Raw genomic sequence first — 15,961 nt, 5'->3', positions numbered from 1 at the left:
AATATAGCCCTCAGATAAATTGCAAATAGAGGGTTTGTCTTGAAAGAGCTTGAAACAAACCCTCAGCTCAGTGTATCCAAACCCAGCAACCAGGAGAATCCTTCATTTTACAGATGCTAGCAACCCCTAACAAACATTCTTGAAGACAAAACGCTTTAAATTGTGATACTCAGTTTCATAGCTGTGCTCCGTTCAGTCCCTACCTTAAGATAGGGGCTCACTGTTAGCACCACCCGAGACCAGCACACCTGGGCAGGTGTGGGCAGCTTTATCACTCCGAGAACTTGTGATTCCTCACGTTTCCACACACACGCCGAACGCCTGTCTGCAAATGTGTCAAGGTGCTAACAAGCTAGAGGCTGATCCAAGCCCACTTTAAAAGGAGGCTAGCAAATGCCCAAGCTAACAGGCTAGCCTCAATCTTCCAGCGGCTGCTGCCACAAGTTGGGTGGTGGTGGGGGGTAGTTGAGGGGGAAAAAATAGTTCCCGGTGAGGAGAAAGACAGCCAAGGAAAGACAGGATACAACAGGAACCGCAAACATACCGAGTCCGAGAACCGCTGTGTCCTACTTTAGATTCCAGCCTCCGCTGCCGAGCTAGCTTGGCTAGCTTCGTAATGTCACTGCATCGCTGGTGTAAATACACAGTAAGAGCCTTACACGTGTGGACAACCTCGATAACTCCTTTACGGGGACATCTGTCCATAGAAAAGCCTCCCCGGCCAACGATTCAACGGCTCCTGGCACATGTTGTCAGCACCGACCCGTGTCCCGGGTTAGCCCGGCAGGGGGAAAAAAACAACAAAGAAACACGAGCCCGTTTCTATTTCCAAGGACACAAAATCGCCATGACAGTTTAGAAAAATGCATAAAAATTAGCAGGCAGGGGCGGGGGGGGGCGGGAGTCGAGGGATGGGGAGGTGAGTGGAGGACAGGCCGGGGGAGCAAAGGATGAAAAGATCAGAGCAGTGAAACTCCGACTAATATACTTGTAATCCACCTGGAGCCAGCAGCCCAGGGAGTTTATTCAGTCTAGAGGCTGGAGTTGTTTGTTCTTCCAGACCGGAGACCTTCCAGTCAGACGCGCACACACACCTTCCCCCCCGCGCCCCCCGTCTCCACGTCTGCCTATTTAACAACAAAGAGACGCCACGTCCAAAACTTAGCCGCCGCTTCTTACCTAAAATCCCCACCGCGGCAGCTCGAACACCAGCAGCCTGTTATTTAGTGGAAGTTTAACGGCGGCGGCGGCGGCGGTGTGGCTGCGGCAGCCACCCTAACATTACCATCTGCGCTCAGCGGCAGCGCAACGTTTCGCATTCTTCCATTGGTCGCGGCCGAGCGCATCTGGCCCCACGCGCGATCCCATTGGCCCCGCAGCTGTCAAGCAAGCCACTCTCTCCCGGGTTTGTTTGAGAGCTATCGCGGCACTCCGAGGCAACACCATTGTGCATTGTGTGCGTTTTCTGCCCGTCTGACGTTTCGCGCTGCCGCGACCCTCATGTGCGACGCCTGCTGTTTGTCGTCCGCGGTTACCGTGGTCGTGCCGTTTGTCCTTACCGCACACTTGCCTGGAAATCCTGCCCACACCGGGAGACGCTTCCCACGGCTCAGCCCGGCTAGTTGCTGTTGTCATTGAGGAAAGGGAAAAAACAAGAGGGGAGCGTTCCTTTCGTAACGCCCCCGATGCAACAAAACGACGAGGTTTTACATTTCACCTCTAATGGCTGCATCCACCAATCATGTCGCTTTTTAGTCTTTCACCGTCGCAGAGTTTGAGGGGCGGAAGGGGAAAAAAACACGCATTCCACGTCTTTTGCAGATCGGGTTGCGTTTCCCGGATGTTCGGTTTCATAAAGAGTTCCTTTTGGGGGTTTATAAATCACGCAACCCCACTTTCTTCAAACTCGGACAATATAATGGAGCCATACGTTATATAATGCTATACAAATAATGGTTTAAACGTACACCATCGCTCTGCAACATTAACAAAAGGAGCAAATAAAAGTATCATGGATTAAAACCACTGTATGATCAAATATTTGGTTGCAGAAAATGTGATTAATTAAACCGACATTGCTTGAACACATACTTGAAAAGATCCACCTCTACAAATGTGACATTAAACCAGAGTAGCAAAGACTAAAAGGTTCCGATGCCGGATGGTTCTGCTCAGCCTTTTTTTTTTTTTTATTCCACAAGTTTTAATTAAGTTACTCCAAGTACAATAAGAAAGAGAAGATCAAACACAACCTAAACTGTTCTACTTATAATTGATAAACTGCATCTTCTTCTAACAGACATCTGAAAATAGAATGGGTTTTTAAATTGCTCCGTTGACCTGTGATGTGATCTGTGGCATAAGGCAAACTCAAGACAAGACAAATGGGGACAGGACTGGGGTAGACGGAGACCACACAAATTCCCAGGTAGGAACACACACACTTACACACACAAAGGATGTCAGCCTGAAATGAAACTTGTTAGTTTTCAAAATAAAGACATAGTGAAAAACAGACCTCACCTGTAAAGAGGAAAGGAAAAGTTAAATACTTGGATGCTACAAAAATGATAAGGAGCACAAGGACAAGACCTCAAGGTGCAGACAGCAGACATAAGACTAAGTTCAAAAAAGGTTTACTAAGAAGAAACGCAAACAAAACGAGAGGGACTGACGTGATTACGCAGTGAGGAACTTTGAGGGAAGCGATGACTTCAGGAAGAGAGAAAAAAGCATATTAGTCAGGATAGAAACAAAGTTTGTTGGTCATATAAATGCTCTGGTTACCACTGGCAAAGAAGAAACGGTCTGATGCTGGTGAGCTCATGTCAGCCGCTTAAAAAGCCTCCCAAGAAGGCTGAGCAGCCACAGGAAGTTGGGAGGAGGAGAGAAGAGGAAAGGAGAGGGCATCATCTGCGTAATCACAGACAACTAGGGGATGGTCAAGGCTCCAAGATTGTGAAAATGTAAACCCCCCTCCCTAGCCGGCTTCTCAGCCTGCACAGCAGGAGCTCAATGACTATAGAGCTGACCTGAAATAGGGCATCCCTGGCTTATTCCTTGATGTACGGGGATGGGACGGCTCAGCCCTGCCCCCATATTAACTAAACACTGCACACCCTGGTACAACAAAGTAACCCATGAATAAAACCCTTCGCCAAAATCAATAGCCCTCAAAATAAATAAGAGTGGTCCACCCTGTCAAAAGCCATCTCTTGATCCAGTGAAAGAATCCTTATATTCACATTAAAATATTTACATGCTTCAATTATGTCTCTTATTAAGAAAATATTGTCCCTCATTGACCTCTATGGCACACAGTACATATGGTCAATGCCTACAATGTTCTCCAGAACTCCCTTCAGTCTGTTGGACAGGGCTCTGTCTGATAGATGATGGAGGATGCGGCTCCTCACCTGTCCTGTCCAGAGTGAAGTCAGTGGCGCAGTTAAAATCCCCATCTACAACAAAGAGATCCTGTGAGTAATTTTCCATAACCCTTTCAAGTGAAGTAAATTAAAGCACCCTCTCGTTACCCTGATTGTGAGCATAAATATTAACATTTAATGATGTTCTAAAAAGGATGCTACACCTGTGCTAATGTTGGTGCCATGGCTGAGGAGGCGAGGTCCTCGCCACCACAGACCCACAGTCTATCTTATCTGCAGCAGTTGTGTGTGTCTCCTGCAGAAACAGCGCATCCATCTTTTTCTGTGCTGCCACCTCAGAGATCAATGCTCCCTTCCGTCCATCCCTCCCACCATTGACGTTTAATGTCCCTTTGGCGATGTTCTGCATAGAGGTGTTAAATAGAAAGATGAAACAGAGAGGAGGATCAGCAGGAACAGAGATGAAGAATCCACCATGTGCATGATCAGATCAGCATTCTCGTAGCAACAGTAATGTAGAGAGACAGGTAGATTCAGCAGCAGCAGGCATAACTGACCTATTTCATTTCATAAAACATTGCTCAAAATTTTAAAAGCCCCCCAACAAAGTGCATTTAGTTTAATAAGGTACACATCTTTTAGTGTCCAAATATGGGACAATTGATTTTTCAGCTCAGGAAGTTAGAGCTGGACCCGAAAGCAGGCAACAACAACTTCTTTATTAATATAATGTATTTCTCTATGTATTCTTTATGATCTATGTCTATTCTCTCCTCTACCTCACCTCTCCTCTCCTCTCCTTTCCTCCCCTCTTCTCTCCTCTCCTACCTATTCTATCCTCTACCTGTCCTCCCCCCTTCTCCGCTCTCTCTACCCAGCCGGCCATCAGCAGGAGGGTCCCCCTACATGAGCCTGGTCCTGGTCGCTCCCTGGTCGCTGCCTTCTGCTGCAAAATATTTATGTATATATTTATACACTCTCCTACAGAGAGATGGAAAATTAAAAAAAACAGAGAAGAATTGAAAATCTGAAAATGACGTCTGCTGATTTGAAGTCATTACAGTATGGAGTTGCTCCCATAAAGCCTCTATTTACCAGCTGGATAATTCTGCAGGAAACAGTCATGCATTTCAGTGTGTGTGTTTGTTTGTGTGTCAATCAATGAATCAAAATAGTTTCTAGGCTCTTTACAGAATCCCAGGGCCTAACCCCAAACAAGCAAGGAAAAAGCTCATGACCATAGGGTAGGAACGAAGATCGACCGGTAAATCAAGAGCTTCGCCTTTTGGCTCAGCTCTATGTTGACCACTACAGACCGGTGCAGAGTCCGCATTACTGCGGACGCCGCACCGATCCACCTGTCGATCTCCTGCTCCATTCTTCCCTCACTCGTGAACAAGACCCCGAGGTACTTGAACTTGACACCAAAGTCCTGCAGGTGAATCAGTAAATCAAATCAAATCAATCTTTATTTATATAGCGTCTTTTACAATCAAAATTGTTTCAAGGCGCTTTCCAGAATCCCAGGGCCTAACCCCAGACAAGCAACAGTGGCAAGGAAAAACTCCCCTTTAACAGGAAGAAACCTTGAGCAGGACCAGGCTCATGTAGGGGGACCCTCCTGCTGATGGCTGGCTGGGTAAAGAGAGAGGAGAGGAGAGGAGAGGAGAGGAGAGGAGAGGAGAGGAGAGGAGAGGAGAGGAGAGGAGAGGAGAGGAGAGGAGAGGAGAGGAGAGGAGAGGAGAGGAGAGGAGAGGAGAAGGAGGAGGAGAGGAAACCATGACCCAGTGGGGTGACAGAGGCCTATCAGGTGATCATGTTTCCGGACCCCGGCAGCCTTGGCCTATAACAGCATAGCTAAGATGTGACCTAACGATTAGATGACCCCCTAAGTATGATAATTTGTCTGTCTATGGTAGTAACTGGAACTACAGAATTAGTAACAATAAGCTTTTTCAAAGAGGTAGGTTTTAAGTCTGATCTTAAAAGCAGCGATGGAGTCAGCCTCCCGTACCTGGACAGGGAGCTGGTTCTATAGCAGGGAGGCCTGGTAGCTAAATGCTCGGCCCCCCATTCTACTCCTAGAAACTCTGGGAACCACAAGTAGACCAGCATTCTGAGAACGGAGCGGTCTATTGGGCTGGTAAGTAATAGCTGCATAATGACACCGGAACTACTCTGATGCCCAGAAAGCATACCAAATGGCTAGCCGGGTTGCGTGAAGGACAAAGATTCGAAGACAGAAGGTTTGTGGAGGGGAAGATTCAAGTTTGTCACTTACAGCACTGCAGTGTTACTGCTTTTTTGTCCAGCTGCTGTGCTGAGTTATCATGTTTTCTCATGTTTGTTGAACAGATATTCAGAACAAATGCCCACATGAACACAGACAGCATTTCCTGCATTGCTGTGAAGCAAAAACAGTATTCTTTAAAACATTCAAATGAAGTAACGCTCGCAAAAAAAAAAAAAAAAAAGATCCACTCGGAAGCAAAACAATGGCAGCATGAGAATTCTTCCGTTATTTGTTGTTTTTGGAGGTAATTTCTTTACCTGCGTGCTGTGTCCTGCCCTCCACCTGACTCTAACTCTTTGATGCGATTTCCCCCCCTACGGGGCAGATTGTTGTGTTCTTGCGTTAACTAAGTCTTCCCCTACATCTGAAATTGTTTTCCTGAATGGAAGTTTTGTCCTCTGAATACAGATCAAACGAAATGTCGTATGCTTTCCTCAGTCCTTTTATCAATATGTCTCAGATTTTATTGGCAAAACCATCAAATGAAACTGTTCTACTGATAAATAATTTTAATGTTAACCCCGCGATTAGGTGTTGACTCATCCATCTTGGCTGAGATTACCTAAAAAGAGATCTTCAAAACGTCCATAGAAATGGATTGGAGCCCAAACCCATTAGGTTGAGCTTGATATTTCAGGAGGTCAGTCAGATCTTCACAGACGGAGGGACAACGGCGAATAAATCACATCCACGAAAACAAGAACAACACCAGAGGAGGCGAGATGCGGTAGAGAGGAAAAAGAAAAAGGGAAGAGTGAATCATTGCGGAGATATCCTGCTTTAGGACCCGGGAGAAACCCCAAAGTTGCACAGGCGTCAAGCTCCATCACACACGAAGGGTTATTGGACACATGGCGGAAGAAAATATACATGCTGAAGGAAAACAGCTGTCATGCTGTAACTATAAACTTGTCCATTTAATTGGGTTTGTTAAAATAACCAAAGGAATGATGGTGCGTTATATAACATAATAGACTTGTTATATAACATAATAGATTTTTCTGTCGAGTATCTCAAGTTGAAAGATCAGAGTTCTGTTTTTTTCCAAGAATACTGAATATAACCCTGCTCTTTTTATAAACTGTGTTGGGTTATTGAAGCACCGATGCAGAACCATTTATTTTTCTATTTGGCAGATTTTCTCCGTTATTACAAGAAAAATCTGTATTTTGAAACCTCCCCACCGGAAGTTGCGGGCCCAATGGCACTGCTAATTTACTTCAGTAAAGGACGCACTGCATCACATTCTCTTCCAATCCACTTCAGAGACCGTCCACGTACACCCCTCCCTCTCACATACACACTGTACGAACGCGAGCGCGCGTACAGACACGCTCTTTTCGGACCTTGGAGGAAAGGGGAGGAGATGAAAGAAGAGAGGAGGAGAGAGCTGGTGTTTATTTGTTTAAAACTTGAGTGTTCTTGTGTTTCTTGCCAATGCGAAGATTGTATCACTGCTGTTCCTGTCGCAAAGCTAAGTCTAAAACCAGTCTGTTCTGAAGTCCTAAGGGACTGCAGGGAAAGCACTCCTCCAGCCTTCTGGGGCGCACAGAGAGCTCCAATGCGTAGCAAACACGAGAGTCTGGTCCTACGCGCTCTTCCCTCCAGCAGGGCGGCATGGAGACCTTGAACAGGCAGGGAGAAGCGTTAATACGAGTACAAGCATACACGAACAAACAGGAGTCAGGTCTACCATAGAAGCAAGATAACTCTCCGAAGCTGGCAGACAGGTGCTCGTTCCTTAAATACGAGGCTGATGGAGATTTCCGGCAGGTGCGTCCGCCTGCAGCACCAGCTGTAACCAAGTACTGGCTGCTCCACGGACCCAGAACCCTGGGCCCCAACATTACCTCCCCCTCAATGGGCGCTTCCAGGCACCCTACCAGGCTTGTCCGAGTGGATGTGGTAGAAGTCACGGAGGAGGCTGTTATCCAGGATGAAACGGTGGGGCAACCATGATCGCTCCTCCAGACCGTATCCCTCCCAAATTAGATTAGATTAGATTAGATTCAACTTTATTGTTATTGCACATGTACAGGTACAGAGCAACAAAATGCAGTTTAGCATCTAACCAGAAGTGCAAAAGAAGCAACAAGTGAGGATAATAACTTAATAAATACAGTATGTGCGGTTATTTTTACAATCGTTTACTGGGTTGTGCTATAAACATATTTTACAGATGGTGTTTACATTAAATGCCTTAGACTATAAGTGCAGGAGCTATTTAGCTATTTACATAAGATAGAGGAGATGTGCAAATTATAAATTACGTGTATACAGATACAGATGATAAAGTGCATGAGTGCGCAGGACAGGTTTAAACAGTAGCTACATTGGTTACTAAGCTAGTGAGTTGTTGTGTAAACTGCTGTAGTGTAGTGAGGTGTGGAGTGTGTAAGGGTCAGCAGGAGTTCAACAGGGACACCGCTCTGGGGAAGAAGCTGTTCCTCAGTCTGCTGGTCCGAGTCCTGAGGGTTCTGTAGCGCCTCCCAGAGGGCAGGAGGGAAAATAGTCTGTGGGCGGGGTGGGAGGAGTCCTTGAGTATGCTGCGTGCTCGATGCAGGCAGCGCTTCCTCTGGACATCTCCGATGGCAGGGAGTGTAGTCCTTGTGATGCGTTGGGCAGTTTTCACCACCCTCTGCAAGGCCTTGTGCTCAGTGATAGTGCAGCTTCCATACCAGACTGACACGCAGTTGGTCAGGATGCTTTCTATCGCACAGCGATAGAAGTTCACCAGGACAGCCGAGGATAGCTGGTTCTTCCTCAGTGTCCTCAGGAAGAAGAGGCGCTGGTGAGCCTTCTTGATGATGCTGGAGGTGTTTGTGGTCCAGGACAGGTCCTCTGAGATGTGGGTCCCCAGGAACTTGAAGCTGGAGACACGCTCGACGGCCATCCCGTTGATGTGGATGGGGTCCTGTGTGCCTCCTCTTGCCTTCCTGAAGTCCACGATGAGCTCCTTGGTCTTGCTGGTGTTGAGGACCAAGTTATTGTTAGCGCACCATGTGGTCAGGCGCTCTACCTCCTCTCTGTAGGCTGTCTCGTCGTTGTTGCTGATGAGACCGATCACCGTTGTGTCGTCTGCAAACTTGATGATGGAGTTGGATACATGTACAGGTCTGCAGTCGTAGGTGAATAGAGAGTAGAGGGCAACGGGCTCAGCACACAGCCTTGTGGCACACCGGTGCTGAGTGTGATGGTGGTGGAGCGGCTGTGACCTGACCTAACATGCTGTGGTCTGTCGGTCAGGAAGTCCAGAGTCCAGTTGCAGAGGGAGGGGTTGATGCCCAGGTCTCCAAGTTTGGTAATCAGCTTGGAGGGGACGACGGTGTTGAAAGCTGAGCTGAAGTCAGCAAACAGCAATCGTGCATAAGTGTTCGTGTTGTCCAGGTGTGTGAGCACAGAGTGCAGTGCTATGGAGACTGCATCATCTATGCTCCTGTTGCTGCGGTAGGCAAACTGGTGTGGATCGAGTGTGGTTGGGAGGCAGTCCTTCAGGTGAGCCAGGACCAGCCGCTCGAAGCACTTCAAAATGATGGGGGTGAGTGCTACCGGGCGGTAGTCATTGAGGCAGGTTGGTCTGGAATGCTTCGGAACTGGGACGATAGTTGTGGCCTTGAAGCAAGACGGGACCACTGCGTGGGCGAGGGACAGATTGAAGATGTCCGTAAAAATCCCGGCGAGCTGTTCTGCGCATGCCCTGAGCACACTTCCAGGGATGCCATCAGGACCAGCAGCCTTGCGTGGGTTGATCCGGCTGAGGGCTGTGTAGACGGCGGTAGATGATAGTGTGATGGGTTGGTGGTCTGCTGGGAGAGGGGTCCTAGTGGCAGTGTCCTTGTCATCCTTTTCGAAGCGAGCATAGAAGGTATTAAGCTCGTTCAGGAAGGTGGTGTCCATGACTGTGGGGCTGGAGTTGTTGGGTTTGTAGTCGGTGATGGCCTGGATGCCTTGCCACATACGCCTGGGGTCAGAGCTGGAAAAGTGACCCTCAATCTTGCGTTTGTAGGTGTGCTTGGCCTTTTTGATGCCCCTCCTCAGGTTAGCCCTGGCTGTGCTGTAGGCCTGGGCTTCTCCTGATCTGAAGGCAGTGTTGCGCGCCTTCAGCAGGAGCCGCACCTCCTTGTTCATCCATGGCTTCTGATTGGGGTATGTGGTGATCCGCTTCGTGGTGGTTATGCTGTCGATGGTGGTGGTGATGTGGTCCAGAACAGTGGAGGTGAAATTGTCAATGTCGGTGTGTGTGTGTGAGCCACAGCTGCCCTGGGGCGTAAACATACTCCAGTCCGTGTGTTGAAACCTGTCCTGGAGTACGGAGTCTGCTCCCGCCGGCCACACCTTGATGGTCTTCATTGATGGCCTGACGCGGTTGATGAGGGGTGAATACTTGGGGGTGAGGAACAAAGAAAGGTGGTCTGATTGTCCTAGGTGGGGGAGGGGTGTTGCCGTATAGGCACCAGCCATGTTTGTGTAGACATGGTCCAGAGTTTTGTTTCCTCTTGTATTGCAGGAAACATGTTGGTGGAATTTTGGAAGCACAGTTTTTAAGTTTGAATGATTGAAGTCACCCGCAACAATAAATGCAGCCTCCGGGTGGGCGGACTGTTGTTGGCTAATAGCCGCATGAAGTTCATTCATCGCAAGAGTGGCATTAGCCTCGGAGGGAGGGAGGCCAGTGAAGAAGTCCACCGTGATGTGCAACCAATGACCAAGAACTGGAACCCTTGTCAGCGGACATCCAGGATGCTTCAGACTGTGTAGGCGCTGCCCCCCCCCATCCACAATACGGGGGGAGGTGGGGGCTGGTACGGAGGGACCAGATCCGACTCAGCGACCAGCTTGACCTTGGACACGTGGAATGTGGGGTGTAACTTGAATGCCAGGAGAAGCTGTAGGCGGATGGATGTGGGGTTCACCACCCGCTCCACCTCAAAGGGGCCAACGAAGCACGGAGCAAGCTTCCGAGACTCCATCTGGAGCGGGAGGTTGTTTGTGAACAACCAGACCTTCTGACCTGGCTGATAGGACAGGGCTGGAGTCCGGTGGCGATTGGCCTGCCGTTGTGAGTGCTGGGAGGCCCGCAGGAGTGCAGCATGGACCTGCCTCCACGCCCTCCTGCACCAGTGTATGTTGACCTGTACCGAGGGCATCGCCTCCTCATCCTCCTGGACCTCAAACAACAGGGGGCTGGTACCCCAGAAACGCCATCAAGGGGGATAGTCTGGTGGACGCTGAGACCAAGGAGTTGTGGGCGTACTCCACCCACGGCAGGTAGGCGCTCCAGGCGGATGGGTCGGATGGCCGCCACACACCTCAGGCCGTCCTCCAGGCTCTGGTTGGTCCTCTCCGCCTGCCTATTGGCCTGTGGATGGTACCCTGCCGTGAAGCTGGCAGAAGCTGCCGAACAGAAGGCCCTCCACACTTGAGAGAAGAACTGTGGACCCCGGTTGGACAGGATGTCTCTTCCGATCCTGTGGAAGTGGAGCACATACTGGATCAGGAGCTCCCCGGTCTCTGCCACCGATGGGAGCTTTGGAAGGGGAATGAAGTGGGCTGTCTTGGAAAATCGGTCAACCACGGTCAGGACGACCTGATGACCCTCGGAGGGAGGGAGGCCAGTGAAGAAGTCCACCGTGATGTGCAACCAATGGCATTGAGGGATCTCCAGGGGCTGGAGGAGTCCCGCAGGTGGCTGGTGGGATGACTTTCCCCTGGCACACCCGGGGCAGGCCGCGATGTGGTCCCTGTTGTCTCGGGTCACGGAGGGCCACCAGAACTGCTGTCAGAGGAACTGTAGTGTGCGGTTGAAACTCAGATGGCAGGTCAGCTTTGAGGCGTGGGCCGACTGCAGAATGTTGGACCGCAATGCCTCCAGGACGAATAGCCCGTTCGATGGACCCCCCAGGGATGATTGCTGGAGCCCTTGGACTCTCTCCTCCACCTGCCAAGATGCGGCCCCCAGGATGCAGGAAGGGGGTAAGATGGGGTCCAGATCTGTGTCCACAGGATCGGAGGTGAACTGGCAGGACAGGGCATCCGGCTTTAGGTTGCATGAGTAAGGGAGGTATGTAAGTGTGAACTGAAAGCGTCCCAGAAACAGAGCCCACCGAGCCTGCCAGGAGTTGAGCATCTTGCCAGTAGGTGAAGTTCTTATGATGACGGTCCACACCATGAACAGTTGAGCCCCACCCTCCAGCCAGTGCCTCCCTTCCTGGAGTGCCTGGACCATGGCCAGGAGCTAGTTGTTCCACACGTCGTAATTCCTCTCTGCCGGAGAAAGCCGGCAACTGTAGAATGTGAATGGATGGAACTTCTGATCCGCCGCGCTCCTTTGTGACAGGACGGCCCCCACTCCCATGTCTGAAGCATCCACCTCCACCATGAACTGCTGGCTGGGGTCAGGGTGCACGAGGATGGGTGCTGATGATAACAGGCCCTTCAGCCAGCTGAATGCAGTTTCAGCCTTGGGGGTCCAGCGGAAAGCCTGCAGTGTGGAGGTGAGTTTGGTGAGCAGGGCAGCTACCTTGTTGTAGTCCCAGATGAAGCGGTGGTAGAAATTTGCAAAGCACAGGAACTGTTGCAGCTGCTTACGGTAGGAGGGAGTGGCCACTTCGTCACTGTCCTCACCATGGGCTGATCCGGGGAGAGCTGTCCCCGTACCACAATGAATCCCAGGAAGGAGATCGTGGAGATGTGGAACTCACACTTCTCTGCCTTCACAAATAATCGGTTCTCCAGGAGCCGCTGGAGGATGAGGCAGAAATGCTGAACGTGCTCCTCCTTCATCTCCGAAAAGATCAGAATGCCGTCCAGGTATACGAAAATGAATTTGTTCATCATGTCGCGGAGGAGGTCATTTACCAACGACTGGAAGATGGCGAGGGTGTTGGTGAGTTTGAAAGGCATGACAAGATACGCGAAATGTCCCAATGGGGTGTTAATGGCTGTCTTCCATTCGTCCCCCTCTCTGATCCACACCAGATAATAGGTGTTGCGAAGGTCAAGTTTCAAGAAGATCTGTGTTCAGTGGAGCGGGGCGATCGCCCTAAACCTGCTTTCTTAAACAGCCTCCAGGTGTTAAGAGTTAGTTCCTAACTGTAAGGGCAGCTGGAAAACCAATCAGTGGAAACACGCAATATGCATTCATCATGGCAACACCATGTTCCACAACACAACTTGTAGCTTCATCCTGCCTAACAGAGCAGTGTAGGACATAAGGGTGAGGAGGCCCATCAGACTCTACAGCACAGGTTCCCTCACTAAGATATTCAGCAGTGAGCCTCATTGGACTATGACACCAAGTAGAAATGGGACTGTCATACTCAACGTCATGTTCCTATGGCTCACTGTGAATGGGAGGGATAGGGTTATGGTCTGGATAATCAGAACATTCGGTCTCATTCACAAACCGTTCTTACAAACAAATTTGTTCTTAAGTCCCATTTACGAATATTTTACGAAGATTGTGGCATTCGTGATTTTCTTCTCATCCTGGATTTATACGTAGGTAAGAACAAATCCTACGAACACTCAGGAGTACTCTTACACACATTTCAGTGCCTACATGTTGGAATGGTTGTGTTTTCTGCTCTTGTGCAGTTCAATAAAAAAATTCTGTCATATTTATTTATTTATTTATTTCCTATTTTTTGTGATTTACAGAGAATTTTTAAATTAAGTAAATGTGCCAATGACTTAACATTAATCAACCAAATTGGAAACCATGCCATCAAGTAACCCCCCCACCCTATTTATATGTGGCACTTCTCCATCCAAGGCCGGCAAAACAATGGCATATTTATTGCTGCTGCAAGATATTGCTGATTGGGCCCTAAGGAGAGAATGGATGTTTCGTAATCATATAGATCTTTTTTCAGAGAGTGATGAATTCCTCTTTGGACGCTTCAGGCTCCCACGACCGGTCCTGGTAGATCTATGCAACCAGTTGGAGCCAGCACTTCGGTCTAACCCTGTCCCCCCGCACGTGCAGGTACTGTCGGTCCTCGGCTTTTTGGCTACAGGGACATTTCAACGAGAGCTGGGAGACAGGGTGGGCATATCACAGCCATCAATTAGCCGCGCTCTCCCTCGTGTCTTGGATGAAATAAATCAACTGGCCACACAATATATAGTTTCCGTATACACCAGAATATCAGGTCACAGTCAAAAGAGGATTCCATGACATTGCTGGCCTCCCGAACACCATTGGTGCAATAGACTGCACCCATGTACGCATCAAGGCACCCTCTCCAGACCCCTTCTCATACCTCAACCACAAGCAGTACCATTCCATAAACGTACAACTCATCTGCAACGCCAACAACCACTTACTAAACGTGGTCTCCGGGTTCCCAGGAGGAGCACACGACTCCTTTATTTTTCAAAACAGCTCCGTGGGAACACACCTAGAACAAGGAGCAGCTGGTGACGCATGGTTCATTGGTAAGTATCTTTTATATTATAATTTCTCTCAAAACTGTCTTTTTATTTGATTTAATCTTGATTTATTTTATTAGGGGATCGAGGATATGCCCTGGCTCCCTGGTTGTTGACACCACTGACCAACCCTCAGACTCCACAAGAAATTTTATTCAATCAGATACATGCGCGCAGTACCTCCACCTCTGAACTACCAAAGTTTTTTTTTCTCCTCACCTGCTGCACTCCATCCGACTCCTTTTTTGCTTTGGGCATTTTGCTGCTTTTTGCTCTGTCTACAGGGCCCTGGTGCAGTTCCTTTTATGGGCATTAGTGGGCGGCGACTTATGCTAATCATATGTTAATTAGACTCACCTGGTACACGCTCTCAACTTACGAGTAGATGGCGTTCATCAATCTAGGAACACAGCTGCGAACAATTCTGAGGCTTACAAGCGCGTTGATGAATCTGACGTAGGGTTTTCTTAAGGATCTTCTTAAGAACAACTTAAGAAAGAATCTAAGAAGATTCTTAAGAACATATTGGTGAATGAGGCCCATTGTTCCCCTCTGATTGTGGCAGTGTAGTGTAGGATTAGACATGCCACTAAGATGTCACCCGTACTTTCCAAGGTGACCCTGAGCCTACAAAGGTACTCGTGTCCTGCGGTGATGTACATTGTAGCATTGTTGTAGACCAGTATCAGGTCAGAGGTCAGCAGATGGCTGTGTCATAGGATGCAGCTATACTGTATAAACTCTCCATTGGCAAATCCATCAGTCAGTATGGACTCACGGAAAAATTCAAATAGCAGCCCTTAAACCAACAGTAAACAATAAACTAACAGTCAACGGCAACACACCACGTGGAAGTGCTGAAAAAAGGTCACTTAACAAAGCATCACAAAAAACTACAACTGCTGTTGAGGATGATGTGAGTCTGCTGGAAGAGAGTGAACCGGCAGAAAATGGCCTCTTCTCACTGCCTTTCGGATCAGAAACAGGTGCGTGGATGCCTTCCAGGAAGTAAGAGGAGACTCCTGCTCCTGCTGCTCACCCCTTGCAACAACATACATTACTTACTGCTGATAGTGATACCTGCTATTCTTCCTTGAGAGGTCTGGAGGGTCTGTGACTTGGGACTTCTGCCATCCCATTAGACAGTTGCCTTGGACATATGCTACTGAATCACCAATCTGGTACAAAAAACATGTTGCAACATGCAAAAAAAAGTGCAATAGAGACTTTGCTTGGAACTGAGAAAATTTCCAAAAGTCATTATGCAGCTCTGAAGGCGGCGATAACTGTAAATGAATACAGAAGGGGGGAGGGAAGCAGAAAAACTACAGAAGAAATAGCATCACTAGTCTACTTGATAGGAGGAGGAGAGGAGAGGAGAAGAAACCATGACCCAATGTGGTGACAGAGGCCTGTCAGGTGATCATGTTTCTGGACCCCGGCAGCCTTGGCCTATAGCAGCATGACTAAGATGTTAACCTAATGATTAGACGACCCCCTAAGTATGATAATTTGTCTGTCTATGATAGTAACTGGAACTACAGAGTGAGTAACAATAAGCTTTTTCAAAGAGGTACGTTTTAAGCCTAAATATTATTTCTGATATTTGAACTTTTAAGTAGAGCCCAAAAACTTTTCTCATTGGTTACCTAAAACAATTAAGTATTAATAACTTACAAATATAAAGTAAATTTTGACCATTGTACATTTGAGTTTATTATACTTAAAGAAATAGATGTCAATAACTTAAACAATTTTAGGCAAAGACTTATTGCAAATAATTTGAGTGCAATCAACTTATCCTGGTTTACAGTGTACAAAATGCCATGTACACCCCTGCCTAATT

General features: G+C 48.3%; 1 protein-coding gene and 1 long non-coding RNA gene across 24 annotated transcripts in view; one reads left to right on the top strand and one right to left on the bottom strand.

Moving 5' to 3' along the window:
* The window catches only part of chd6 (chromodomain helicase DNA binding protein 6), a 39,453-nt gene extending 37,752 nt beyond the window's left edge, over window positions 1–1,701 (bottom strand). For 7 of the 20 annotated variants that reach the window (XM_029825929.1, XM_029825947.1, XM_011613622.2 and 4 more), the window contains exon 1: window positions 1,560–1,698. The gene's annotated coding sequence lies outside the window, so the exon portion shown is untranslated. Of the gene's footprint in view, window positions 1–203; window positions 458–544; window positions 883–1,179; window positions 1,316–1,559 lie in introns of those variants that run through there. The other 13 variants (XM_029825932.1, XM_029825942.1, XM_029825930.1 and 10 more) reach the window with 7 other exon arrangements.
* Window positions 1,573–4,400, top strand: LOC115246740 (uncharacterized). Of its 4 annotated transcripts, none has more exons than XR_003885824.1 (4): window positions 1,573–1,703; window positions 2,365–2,428; window positions 3,354–3,479; window positions 4,268–4,400. It is a non-coding gene; the product is annotated as an uncharacterized lncRNA (long non-coding RNA). The 4 variants fall into 4 exon arrangements; XR_003885826.1 differs by lacking the exon at window positions 4,268–4,400 and adding an exon at window positions 3,691–4,259; XR_003885823.1 differs by lacking the exon at window positions 4,268–4,400 and having other exon boundaries at window positions 3,354–4,259.
* Window positions 4,401–15,961: the final 11,561 nt, after the last annotated feature.

Source organism: Takifugu rubripes, chromosome 19 (genome assembly GCF_901000725.2).
Source record: "Takifugu rubripes chromosome 19, fTakRub1.2, whole genome shotgun sequence".
NCBI classification, from domain to species: domain Eukaryota; kingdom Metazoa; phylum Chordata; class Actinopteri; order Tetraodontiformes; family Tetraodontidae; genus Takifugu; species Takifugu rubripes.
The sequence above is the reverse complement of the archived record's forward strand: the minus strand, read 5'-3'. Positions and strand labels throughout refer to the sequence as shown.